Raw genomic sequence first — 12,867 nt, 5'->3', positions numbered from 1 at the left:
AAGCAGGACTTTATTCTCTTCTACTTCTGGAAGCCCAAAGTCTGAAATCAGTGTCCCTGAACTGAAATCTTGCTGTCAGCAGGGGCACGCTCCCTCTAGAGGCCCTGGGATAATCTGTTCCTCAGCCCTTCCAGCATCTGGCAGCTGCTGTATTCCTTGGCTCGTGGCTGCATCACTCCAACCTCTGCCTCTGTCTTCACAGTCTGTGGTCTCTCATCTGTGGTGTAGTCTTCCTCTGCCTTCCACTTACAGGGATGTGTGTGATGGCATTTATGGTCCAACCACGTAATCCAGGATCATCTCCTCATCTCAAAATCCTTAATCCCATCATACCTCCAAAGTCCTTTTTTGCCACATAAAGTAACATGCACAAAGTCCAGGGATTAGGGCGTGGATGTCTTTGGGGGGAGCCATTATTCAGCCTATTACACTCTATGATGTGACATATGTCAAGATACTGAAAGTAAAGTCCCCTGAGTTAGGTAACTTGCCCAAATCATACAAGCTGCACTTACAGCTGTATGATTCCAAAACCTAGCTTCATTCTCTTACCCACAAAGGCCTCAAAACACAAGGAAAAATTAAAATAATGGAATAAATGTCATTGTTGCTTTTATTTTCTATCAATCATTCTTTATGTGTATTACAAATATTTTAATTGCCTTGAAAAAGAAATAGAGGGTTTTGTGTGAGGCACATTCAGAAGTGTCGCCCTTCAGCAGCCTACACATTTAGGCTGAGTCTACTTGTCCAACTAAATGGCCACACGCCAGATGAGTTATAGTAAATTACAACTGAATTATCCAAGAAAACGTTCAATTGCAGGAAGTACTTAAACCATAAAATTTCCCTTTCAGGTTTAATAAGCATATGGAATCAATTTCATTCAGACTTAAAAAGATGGAAAGAGGAGGGAAGAATTTTATTTCTCCTGGTAAAAAGGTTTTCAGCACATACGATAATTTAAAAAGTAAAGCATTTTTTTTCTCTCTCCTTTAAAATAATCAGGTAGGAGAATTAATTTTGTAAGTGATTCCTGCCTCCATTCAGCTAACATATCTCTATGTAGTTAATGAATTACAGCTAATGGCTATGCAAAATCTCTCTTGGTAATTTATAAGAATGATGATGATGACGATGATAAAGTTCATTGAATGCTCACTATGTACTAGGGGTTGTTCCAAGTGCTTTATAAAAATTAAACCATGAGGTAGTTATCATTATTTCCATTTTATAATGAAGGAAACTGATGAGAGGTAAAGCAACTTGCCCAAGTTCGCCTAACTGGGAAGTGATAGAGCTGGTATTTCATTCAAGACTACCTGACTCCAGAGAATTCACCATTAACTACTACACAATTGAAACAGAGCATAGTACAAAAACATAACAATCCATATATTGTGACAGGTAATTATTCGTATCACTTGTCCAAGAATTTTATGACTACCGGGTGGTTTATGGAAGTACAAAACTCCCACCTCTCTTGATGAAGTTGCTTGAGAAAATAGAAACTCTACCCAACAACATCTTTACAAATCATGAACTCTCTTTTACCTAATTTTACATGTTTAACTTCCTATGCCTTGATGTTTAGCCATGCAGGAGATGTATCAGAACTTATTGGGGTCTCCATTTCTCAGTCACCTCCTTCAGACAACTGTGTCTATTTGCTCCTCCATATGTGTAGCTCAACTCAGCCATCATCTGAGACCTTGGCAGACATTGATGGAGAACTTGGCCTCAGAAGGTGGCATCATTTTATATAAAATCTATTTTTGTTGGAAAAGCCCCTTGACTAGTATTCAGACCTCTTGCTTGGATGATGAATCCCAGTTGTTAAGCGTTTTGGCTGGGGTCCAAATCCAACCCTCTGGGCTTTGCCCTCTGGAGTAGAAGAAGTTGCCAGTACCAGCCCTCTCCTGAAGTAGCCAGCTTTGAGTTTGTCTCCTTCCTTTTAATTAACAACTCTTCTGAGCGCCCATGTTCAGTATTTCAGTACTTGCTAATAATAATGATTTTCTCTATAGGTGCATATCTAATGTGGCATAGCATCTGAATCTAACTACCTGATTTCAAGTTGACATTTCCCTAATGGCTAATGATGCTAAACATCTGTTCATGTTCTTATTTCTCCCTTGTGTATATCAGCTTTGGTAAAGTGTCTATTCAAACTTTTCGACTATCTTTTACTTGACTTATATGTTTTCTTACTACTAAATTTTGCGTGTTCTTTATGTAGTTGGGATACAAATTCTTTGTTAGATATGTGATTTAAAATTCAAGTTTGTATCTTGTCTTTTCATTCTCTTAAATAGTGTCTTTCTCAGAGCAAAATTTTAAATTGTGGTAAATTCTAATATATCTTCTGGTTTATTTGTTTTATGGATGATGGCTTTGGTGTCGTATTTAAGAGCTCTTCCCATAAACAAAGGTCATGAAGGTTTTCTTCTAAAAGTTTTATAGTTTATATTTTACGTTTAGATCTAGGATGCATGTCAATTTTTTTGTAATATGTGAGGTTTAGATAGAGTTTTATTTTCTTGTATGCGAATGCTGAATTGTTTCAACACCATTTATTGAAAAGATCATAAATTACCTAAACTCACTTAAAATGTAATAGACAATTTGAATAGCCCTACATTTTAAAGAAATGGAATTAGTAGTCAAAAACCTTTTAAGAAAATTCTCTAGGCCCAGATGATTTCACCGGAAAATTTTATGAAACATTTTTAAAAGAAATAACACCAATTCTATAATATCTTTTCTCAAAAGTAGAAGAGGGGAAACACATCCCAACTCAATTTATGAAGCCATCGCTATTCTGATTCTATGACCAGACAGAAACAGCACAAAAAAGAAGAAAACCATAGACTAAAATTTCTCATGAACATAGATGCAAAAATCCTAAATGATAATTGCAAAAACAGCAAGTTTTATCCAACAAGGTATAAAAAGAAGAATGTACCACAACTATGTGTTTATCTTGGGAATGTAAGCCTAGTTCAATATTCAAAAATCAATGTAATCCACCAAAACAGCACTCCAAAATAGAATGAATACCACGTGATCATAACAATTGATGCAGGAAAATCATTTGACAAAATTAACAATCCATCATGATCTACACTCCCAGAAAACAGGAATGGAAGGGAACTTCCTCAGTCTGGTAAAGAACGTCTAAATAAATCTCCTACGATGAACATCATAATTAATGGTGAAACACTTAATGCCTCCCCCTAGCAGATTTGGAGCAAATCAAGTGATGTCCTCGCCACTGCTATTCAGCATCACACTGTATGCCCCAGCTGGGCAATATAAGATAGCAAAAGGAAACATGAAAGCTTTACATCCCAAATGACACAGAGACATAATGAAAGTAAAGATAACTGGCCAGTTGGAGGAAATTATTCTGAATGGAAAGGAAAAGTAATGAAAGTATATAAGGCATACCAATGTGCTCTGAATACTTTTTTCTTGGGAAAGGAAAATTTTACAGGTAGTATTCCATATTTAAGAGGATATTGATAGAAGATGGGAATAAAGGAGGTAAATAACCTTCTGAGATTTTCGGAAGTGTAATACTGTAAGTTTCCATGAAATAAAAGAAAGTCTAAAGAACAAAAGGATTAAAAAGCACCATTGATGAGAAAGTAAATAAAAGGCTCTTATGTTAAATCGGTATAAGGTATAGAGGGAAAGGGTTAAGATTTCTCGTTGTTACAATTAATGGAAAAGGTGCTTACTTGTATCTAGGACCTCATCTTTTTATATCTTGCTCTAAATCTTTTAAAAAGTAATGCCATGGTAACAGTAGTGTTATGCTTTGCTTGTTTAAATAAACTTGAAAGTTCTATTTTTGATAGAAAAAAACAATAATTGAGTGCAAAATTATGCTTATCTATGTTTCTCACTTAAATACTCTTAGAGGATGTTCAGCTTTTGGCATCAAAGCTGTTGAATGTAGTGGTTAAGACTTTGTTTTTTTGGTTGGAATTCTGGCCCCGCTTATGGCTGTGTGACCTTGGACAAGTTACCTAACCTCTTTGTGTTTCAGTTTCCAAAGCCGTAAAATGCAGGATAATAAGACTTGCTTCACAGGTTGTTAGAGAAACTCAATAGGTAACACTTGTAAGGTGCTTAGACTAGAGCTCGACACGAAGCAAAGACAGATGTTAGGTATCATTAATTATCAGCATTATCTACCACCTGCTGATAAATGATCTGATTGAAGACAGTCCCAATAGAAAAACAATCACAAAACCAAAAATCGTATCTTGAAAACCCATACTATTAATGTGACAGTAAATATGCCATGGGTAGTATTTCTTGCTTCTAGGAACGGTGCCTGAGTGCTCAATGGGCAATAGAAGAAGAAATAGGGAGAAATTAGGATGAGAATACAGATTTTGAGAGAAATCAGCTGCTAGCTGCAGAAAGAACTTTATCTGCCCCGTACCCACAACTCCCAGCTCTGTTCTCCTTCTTCTAAGCTGGAAGGCTGAGCTAACCGTTCAGATCCCAGGACATTGATGGGACGCCTTACTGGGAACTAGAAGGTTAAGATTTTCACTAGTTAGTTTTCTTTGTCCTCTTCCACATATTGCCATTTATTTTCTCTTTGTGCACCCCGACTTTCCATGACTGCCTAGAAGAAGTGGCTTAGGCTAGCTAAGCCACTAAGTTTTGGGGACAAGTTTTAGGGACAATTACTCCTTTCTGTAACAGCGTCTGGCTATGTGTTCACTAAGCCATTTCTCTTTCTTTTCTGGGTGCACAGCTAAGCGAATCTCTTACAATTAAGTGTTGCCCTCTGCCTGGGTTCTCAAATGTGGGGCCAAGTGATCTGTGCTATTCTCAAGCCAAAAATTGCTCCAATATCTGTTTTTCCTTCCATTGAGAGGAGGCCTCAAGAGTCCTAGAAGATGGAGGAGCCATTAATTAGACGGAAGAATTCCAGATTCCAGAGAGACTGTGTGGAGTAGGGCTCCTCTCCCCCATCAACTTACTTTGTACTGTGACATGAAAAATATATCATAACTGTGTTCGGGCGTTCAGATATTAGAGGTCTGTGTTTTAAAGCTACTCTATCCTAACTAATAGACACTCTTCTTCTAGGTCTTTCTGGGTGCTTTTTCTTTGATGTTATAGAATGTAATTTTCACTTAACTAGAGAATAAGTTTTGAATCCCAGAGTAGCGCTAGGGGACAAGAGAGATGGTGGTTAGGGGTTGGCAAAGCCTTCTTCACGGTCCAGCCAACTTCTGGGAGTTCTACATTAAGATTTTGGGCCAGAGACCCAACTAAAAATAGTCACCTTGTTTTTCCTTCCCGCTGATACCTACGCATCCTTTCCCCTTAGCAGACAACACCTCTGGGACAAGGTGGAATTCAGTTATGTGAAGGCCCCCTAGACTAGGCGCCATCCTAATATGACACGCCCTTATAGAAATCTATTGTTATTATTTTAACAATGAGAATGTAGAGAAGTAGACAAGCGGCAGTCAATGATTAGAGAGGTATGCTCAAAACAAAGGACTTTAAATTAAGACACCCTTAAACTGGATAAAACTGGTTCATGAATCTTCTCAATGATACATTAGTTAGAAATTTCTATGCTAGATACTGAAGTAAGCACAATAAATTATATGATTTTGTTTCTTCTCCCTGGGTAAGGATTGGGAAAAGCCGAAAAAATTACATCACAGAAAACAGAAAAATAACTAAAATACGTGTTACTGATTGTAAGGAGTTTAAGAACCATTGAAGCAGTCAAACACAGAGAGGAATTTATAAAAGGCTTTGTCCTTGGGTGTCTAAGAAGAATGGATAAATAGTAGTTTGAATAGTTAAAAGGGGCACAAGGCCCTATGCGAAAGCATTGGACAATGAGATTTTTTCACTGTTCTTTAATGCTGTGGCCCCAGGATCCTTCCCTTCTTTAGGATGCCCCAGTCAGAATGTGGTGATTAGCGCTCCATAGACTCTTTTTTGTTTCTCAAACCCAGGGGAATCGTGGCAATGAATCATGGGTTAGATTTATAGCCATTGAATATATTGAGTGAGATCCAAGTGCTTGTTCCAAGTTACGGTCCCTCCCCACCTAAACAAGTGTAAAATTGAAAGAATGTCCTTGAGCTTCAAGCTGGGAGTGGTTTGGATTTGGTTACAAGCCTCCCAGTTCTGCAAACAGTGGAACCATGTCCATATCAGACCACAGTCAAGATAACTAGATTCAATTATGCTGCAGAATCCACCAATATTGCTGAATCTTTCCCTTAACGTTATCTTCAAGCAGAATTCTCCATCACGTGAGTACATTTCAGATGGCATAAGTTGCTAACTATGTAAGACATCTTTACATTCTCCAAAAGATATGCTTTATAAATTCAAGAAATCCTAGTGTTAAAGGTCAGTTGACATTTCTGTTATTTAGGACAGAATTTTTTATAAACATTACACAAAGCTCCGTGGAAGTAACTCAAGGGCCAGTTGAGGAGTCTGGTGAGGAAAGGGTAAGATCTCCATCCAACCATGAGCCACAACAGTTCTGTTTTCTCTGTTTATGTAATGGCCCTCTATGTAAGATCTAATTGGGGAAAAGAGTTAGATAATTGTTTTTAAAAGTATTTGAGCAGTTGTTTAAAAGAAGGAAAATCTGTCGTAACTTAATGACCTACTGTGTGTCAGCTACTTTAGATCCATTATCCTAGATAACCATTACCACAACCCTTACCAGTAACAACAACCTATTTTACAGATGAAGAAACTGAGACACAGAGATTAAATATTTTGAAGGTCAGACTGCTCTAGCAGGTAGAGCCAGAATAAGAATCCAGGATTTATGTACTCTTGAATCCAAAACCATTCTTAAAGATTAAGTTTATTAATGCTTTCATATGTGTGTAATAAATATAAACTTGTTTGTTTAAAAGAAAAAAGAATTCCCCGTGATGATGACGATGAAAGTAGTATAGTAAAAATAGCTACTCTTTATTGAGCTGTTGGTATTGCCACAGCATTGCTTCCCAAATTTCCCTGGAAATAAGAATTTCTGTGCTTGGTAAATACATAGATTCTCAGGCTCCAACTTATGCTATCAAAATTCTCGGGGGATAAATTTGAGAAGTTTGGGGAACACTGTGCTAGGCTGGCTTTGTGATAAGTGCTTTTCATCCGTTATCACATTGGACCCCTGAAACAATTTTATGAGGTAAACACTGTTACTTAGCCCATCATACAGATGAGAAGCCTAAAGCAGAGAGAAGTTAAGTGAATTGCTGATGCTAATGCTGTGAAGAGGGTTATCTTAGGTACATTTGCTTGAATTCTAGGTCTCATGTTGTGCTCTGAATAGAAGGAGTTAGCTGGCTTCCAGGGAAGCTTAAATGAAATTCCCACTGGTTGGTGTTCTTGTGCAGGGCAGAAACCGTTCCTGTCTGGCCCTTTGCTCTATCATTCCTGGTTCCTGAAGGATTCACTTCCAAGTTTCTCCTTCCTCTCCAGCAACTCAAATTTCCCTCTCTCCACTGCCTTCCTCTTCTTCTTCACCTTGAGCCAGAAGACCAAGATTTCAAAGAGCTTGCACTTTAAGAGGAGAGATATGTCTCATAAACATGGCAGACTGTCAAAGTGCCGCTGAAGAGGAACGAAGATAGAAAGTGCCGTGTATGTTCGCAAGACAGACACAAGTCCTGCTTTGGAATATTAGAGATGGTGTGGCATGGGCCAATATGCACGGGCTGGTTGTGTGTTATCAGTAGGTTTTCCTCTGGCAGAGGTGGGGTAAGGTCACCAAGAAAGTATTTTGCCCCTTTTCTCTTCTCTATTTTGCAAATTGGATCTCTGTAACTTAGACCAAGTAGGGGAAAATAAATCTTAGCCCCAGTGATGGTTTAGCAGTCTAAGTCATCTGTTTCGAAACAGGACAGAATTACAACCAGCTGGTAGTGATTTTCAAATCCCGACCTCTGCAGAAAGGGGTGAACATTCACCAGAAAGTCCATTTCTTGTCCAGGTCACCAGGGTGCATTTCCCTCATAGGGTGACATGGATGCCATGGGGCTTTTTGCTTTTATTTTTAATTTTGTTAGTAACCACAAGCCACACCGTTCCGGTATTTTGAATACAGCATTTATAAGATGAAAATAGAAGGAGGGTACAGAATGTGCTACATTTTCTAGTTCATTGTTCCATGTCGATAAAAAAGCACTTTAAAAAGGAAAATTCTACATTCTTCAAGGTAGCAGCTAAATAGTACTGTTCTCTCTGCAATTTACAATGAAGGGTAAAAATTAAGCTCTCTAGGCACCTCACCTATCTTACTCATCTCTGTTACAACCCAGGGCAGCCCCAACAGTCCTCAGCGTTCTAACGCTTCACAGTTCCTAGATACGAATAGGCAACTGTGTGCTGTTTATCACTTATTATGGGCTGACTAGTGTCCCCCCAAAAGGTATGTTGAACTCCTAGCCCCCAGTACTTGTGAACATGACCTTATTTATAAATAGGGTCTTTGCTGATTTAATCAAGTTAAGATGAAGTCATTAGGGTGGGCCTTAGTCCAATAAAAAGATGGGCATGTGAAGACACAGAGACACAGGGAGAACACTGTGTGAAGATGGAGGCAGAGACTGGAGTTATGCGTCTAGAAGTCAAGGAACACCAAAGATCCCTGGTTATCCCTGGCAGCTGGGAGGAAGGCATGGATCGGATTCTCCCTCAGAGCCGTCAGAAGGAATCAACATTGCTAATACCCTGATTTTGGACTTCTGGCCTCCAGAACTCTGAGAGAATAAATTTCTGCTGTTTTAAGCAACCTGGTTTGTGGTTCTGTGGAAAGGCAGCCCTAAGGATCTAATACACCATCTCTATGAAAACTATCCACAAAAGAACTCTGTGTAATATTACACATAAAATTGAACAAAAACACTTAATCTGACAACTGTTGTAATTATGGAAAAGATTATCACCTTAAAGATAGTCTGAGAGATCTCATATGTGGGTAGCTAGGCTACTTTGATGGAGAAAAATAAGGTTCATCAGAGAGAAGCTTGGTTCATCTTCAGAAGGAACGTAAGAGATGGTCTAATCCAGGAGTGGGCCAACCATGGACTACAGGCCAAGATCAGCCCACGGTCTACCACAGTACGGCCCCCGAGCTAAGAATGGTTTTTGCATTTTTAAAGAGCTCTTGAATATGGGCCCATCTCTCTTTCCCTTCCATACAGAGGAGGTCTCCAGCTGGATGGAGAAGCCACAGATGGAAGGATTCTTGGTCCCCAGAAGACTTTGTGGTGTAGACCCCACAACCCCCAATTCACATTTTACTGTGACAGGAGAAATAAATCTTAACTGTGTTCGGCATTGAGATGTTAGTTATACACGGATGAGAGTTCTGTGTCATGACTGGTACCCTATCCTAACAAATACTCTTATTCTCCATCTAAGCCTGAACTGACTTCTGACACAAACCCTAAGAAAAGAGTATGCAGTGGAGACCACATGGGGCCCACAAAGCTTAAGATACTTACTCTCTGGCCCTTTTACAAAAAGTTTCCCAACCCTTGTTCTAGTCCAGTGACTTAGGATAATATTATTATATTTTTAGTGTGGAACATTAATTTTTACTAACAAAACGATATGTAAAACAGAAAAACAAAGATGCTCTGGATGAAGCAGGGCCCACAATCTTGAGTTCTCCCACCCCGGATCTGATGGAGCCCTAGGGTTCCACTGAGTAATCCCTATGATGATATTGGCAACAATTGATCAAATGCTTACAGCGTTTCAGCAGTACAGTCTGAACACTCCACATACACTCTCGAATTTAATCTTCAAAATAATCATATGAGAAGTGTGCTATTATTTTCTCCATTTTTATACATGAGGGAAGTGGAGCTTAGACAGATTAAATAAATTATTTGCCCTGTATTTACATCTAGTAAATGGCAAAGACAGAATTCACATTGACATTCCTCTGGCTCCAAAACCCACGCTCCTAACTATGCCACATTGCTGTTCCCAAATGAAGAGCTCAAATAAATGCTCTCATCAGCTCCTACCTCCTCAGGAGGGCCCTCATTCCAGGGAGGTGAAGGGATATGTCCAGGGCCGTAGGCTAGTTCCTGACTCCTGATGTGATGCTCTTTCCACTGTCCCTGCAGGTTGGTTCATCTTGGCTGAGTGTAGGTTGAGAGGGACGTTGACCAAACTGGCTCTAGGATAGAAGGGGTGGGCAGGTGCAGGGGTCAGGGTCCCCATATTCTCCTTCTCAATGCTCATCAGTTTGATGGGCTGGAGAATGAGATTCATGTAGCATGGGGATTGGTGGACTGTTGTCTCTCCCTCAGTTTCCCCTTCTTGTCCCTGCTCACAGAAGAGGTACCTCCCTCAGCCAAAGCCCACACTTGACTCACATCTCAGGAGAGGCCCAGTGTATGTTCTGTTCTCCAACAACTGCCAGCAATGGTCAACCAGGCGTGGTCCTCACACTGACTTGACCAGCTTCTCCCTCACTTTGCTCCTCATCCTCCCCCTCTGTCTCTTTCTTGTCTCTGGATTGGAAGCATGGATCTGTCTTCCAATTCCAACTCTTGCTCAAGAGTCTGCCTCTCTATGCCAGCACCTCAGAACTGCCTTGACTGAGGTCAGCTGATTCCTTCTTAACCCAGTGCTTAGGACCATTCCTGTCCTGATTCTACCCAGAAGGTTGCATTTCCAGGAAACTCAGCCCAGCTTCATACCTGGAAGCAGTAGCTACTTCTTTCCTTGTGAAACGCTAGGTGTGGGATGTTTGCCTTCTTCTCTGTGTGTGATGTATTATGTATGTCAACATTGTCGATGCAATCATGGTCACCAATGACGTTAGGCTAATGGCTTTAAGGGACAGAAGTTTGTAGTAGTGGTAATAACCATAACAGCAAAATTAATTCATTGATCACTTCATATACATAGGACTTGTAAGGTAAGTACTATTATAATCTCCATTTTGTAGATGGGGAAACTGAGGCAGGAAAGTTTAGGTAACTTGTCCAAGGGCACAGAGCTGGGAAAGCATGGAGCCAGACTTTGAATTTTGCAGCCTGGCTCTGGAGCCTGTATTCTTAATCGCTTCTCTGATCTGTCCCGCAGACAGACAGCAGTCACCTTTGTTGACTGACGGCTGTGTGCCCAGGCTTCTTGATCTTTACCTGTGCGGTGGGAAATTACTCCAAGATATGTGCCCATTTGTTTCCCCTGGTATTTCCTGCATTTTCTCCCCATTAGGCAGCTAGGCCTTCTGTCTTTACTGCTTCGGGGAAGGGAAAACCAGCAAAGCGTAGATAATAGAGGAGTCATATTTTTAGCTTTTGAGTCCCAAATCCCAGGCTTTAGGCATAAACCAAAGATTTGGAAGATTAAATGAAAAACTGGGAAATTCCTTCTCCAGATCAGTTAAGCCTATGCACACTTGGGGAGGAGGAAGCCCAGAGAAGACAAGAAAGGTGATCTGATGGTGGGGTCCCTGGGAAGGAGCCCTGAGACCCTGCCACCTGCCCTGCAGCCCAGCTTCCCCCAGGTAGCCCGTGTGACTCAAGGATGGAGCTGCCAGACAGGACCGAAGATGGAAAATCAGATGGGTCCTACGTTCTCCTCAGGTTTGCATGGGGACATCCTGATTTGACTGAGATGATGTCTCGATGACTAAGCCAAATCAGGACCCAAAATAGAAATTAAGTAGGCTTATAGAAAATTTTCTTTAAAAAAAAAAAAAAGAAATTTGCATTTATTCCGCAGGCGAACTTGGGCCCATGTGTACCTACCACACATTCATTATCTCTAGTCGGCTACAGTGACCCTAGGGAGTCACTTGTTAATTATGCCCATATTATAGCATTTGATTACAGAGTGGAAACATTACTTGCCCAGGGGGCACAGCCAATGTAGAGAAAAGAGTACACCGGGAGAAAAGTGGAAAATAAACAATGAAGGGAAAAGAAAAGAAGGCGTAAGAGGTGGGTAGAGTCGGCAAGCCAGAGCCCCTGAGTTACAACCATCCCATAAAGGACATTTCTCTTTATCCTCCAATAAAAGTGAGCATTTTGTCAGGAAATACTTACATTTTGTTTGGTGGACTAGTCACTTCCTTGAGCCTTTTCCCCGAAGTTCTAACGTGGGGCCGGACATTGTGAAAATGTAGCCAGCCTCCACCAAGGAGTTACTTCAACTGTGTCGTTGCTGCAAAAAAAATCACATGCGGATCTGAGTCCTATCATGGAAATTATGCTTTGTGACAAATATGTTATGAATGACTGCTCGTAAAACCATGCCAATATGTATGCTATCACGGCATTCAATTATTTTAACCTGCTGTGAACTCGCCTGTGATAAATCATGGGAAACTAAAGAGAACTATCTTTAGCCTCTGCACTGTTTCACTCACTCAAGTCATTCACGGCTCTAAAAATACAATTTATATCATCGGATTCCTGAAATTCTTTCAGTGCTTACATTCTGATTTAAGTGGCATTAAAGCTAGGGCGATTAAGCTGAGAAGTCCAAGGCTACCGACCAATGTCCCCCCGGGTATTAGCTGCCTATCAGATTGAGTACATTGTTTATCAGACTTGCAGCCAGGGTGCAATTAGAACGTGGCCTGTGGGTTTGGGAAAAGGCTTGGGATTCTCAGGCTGAAAAAGTACCTGTCAATGAAAGAGGGGATGAGACTTTTGGTGGGACTAATCTAGAGAAGGGTGGTCAGATCACTTATGTCCAATTTGGAACAGTTTTGGAAGTGATTGGGGGGAACATTCACGTTTCTGCCAGGACTCAGGCATAAACGAGGGCTGTTTGTTCAAACAGGCAAAGATTCTAACAAAGGACTAATCA

General features: G+C 40.3%; 1 long non-coding RNA gene across 1 annotated transcript in view; it reads right to left on the bottom strand.

Annotated features, from left to right (window-relative positions):
* The window catches only part of LOC106782894 (uncharacterized), a 47,699-nt gene extending 35,311 nt beyond the window's left edge, over positions 1-12,388 (bottom strand). Inside the window, exons 1-2 of the long non-coding RNA XR_001380268.3 lie at positions 12,099-12,388; positions 10,062-10,216 (exon numbers count right to left, since the gene is read on the bottom strand). This is a non-coding gene — a long non-coding RNA (uncharacterized lncRNA). The remainder of the gene's footprint in view (positions 1-10,061; positions 10,217-12,098) is intronic.
* Positions 12,389-12,867: the final 479 nt, after the last annotated feature.

The sequence above is a fragment of the Equus caballus genome, chromosome 11 (genome assembly GCF_041296265.1).
Source record: "Equus caballus isolate H_3958 breed thoroughbred chromosome 11, TB-T2T, whole genome shotgun sequence".
Lineage (NCBI taxonomy): Eukaryota > Metazoa > Chordata > Mammalia > Perissodactyla > Equidae > Equus > Equus caballus.
Note: the sequence above shows the minus strand (reverse complement) of the source record. Positions and strands in the feature narration are given on the sequence as shown.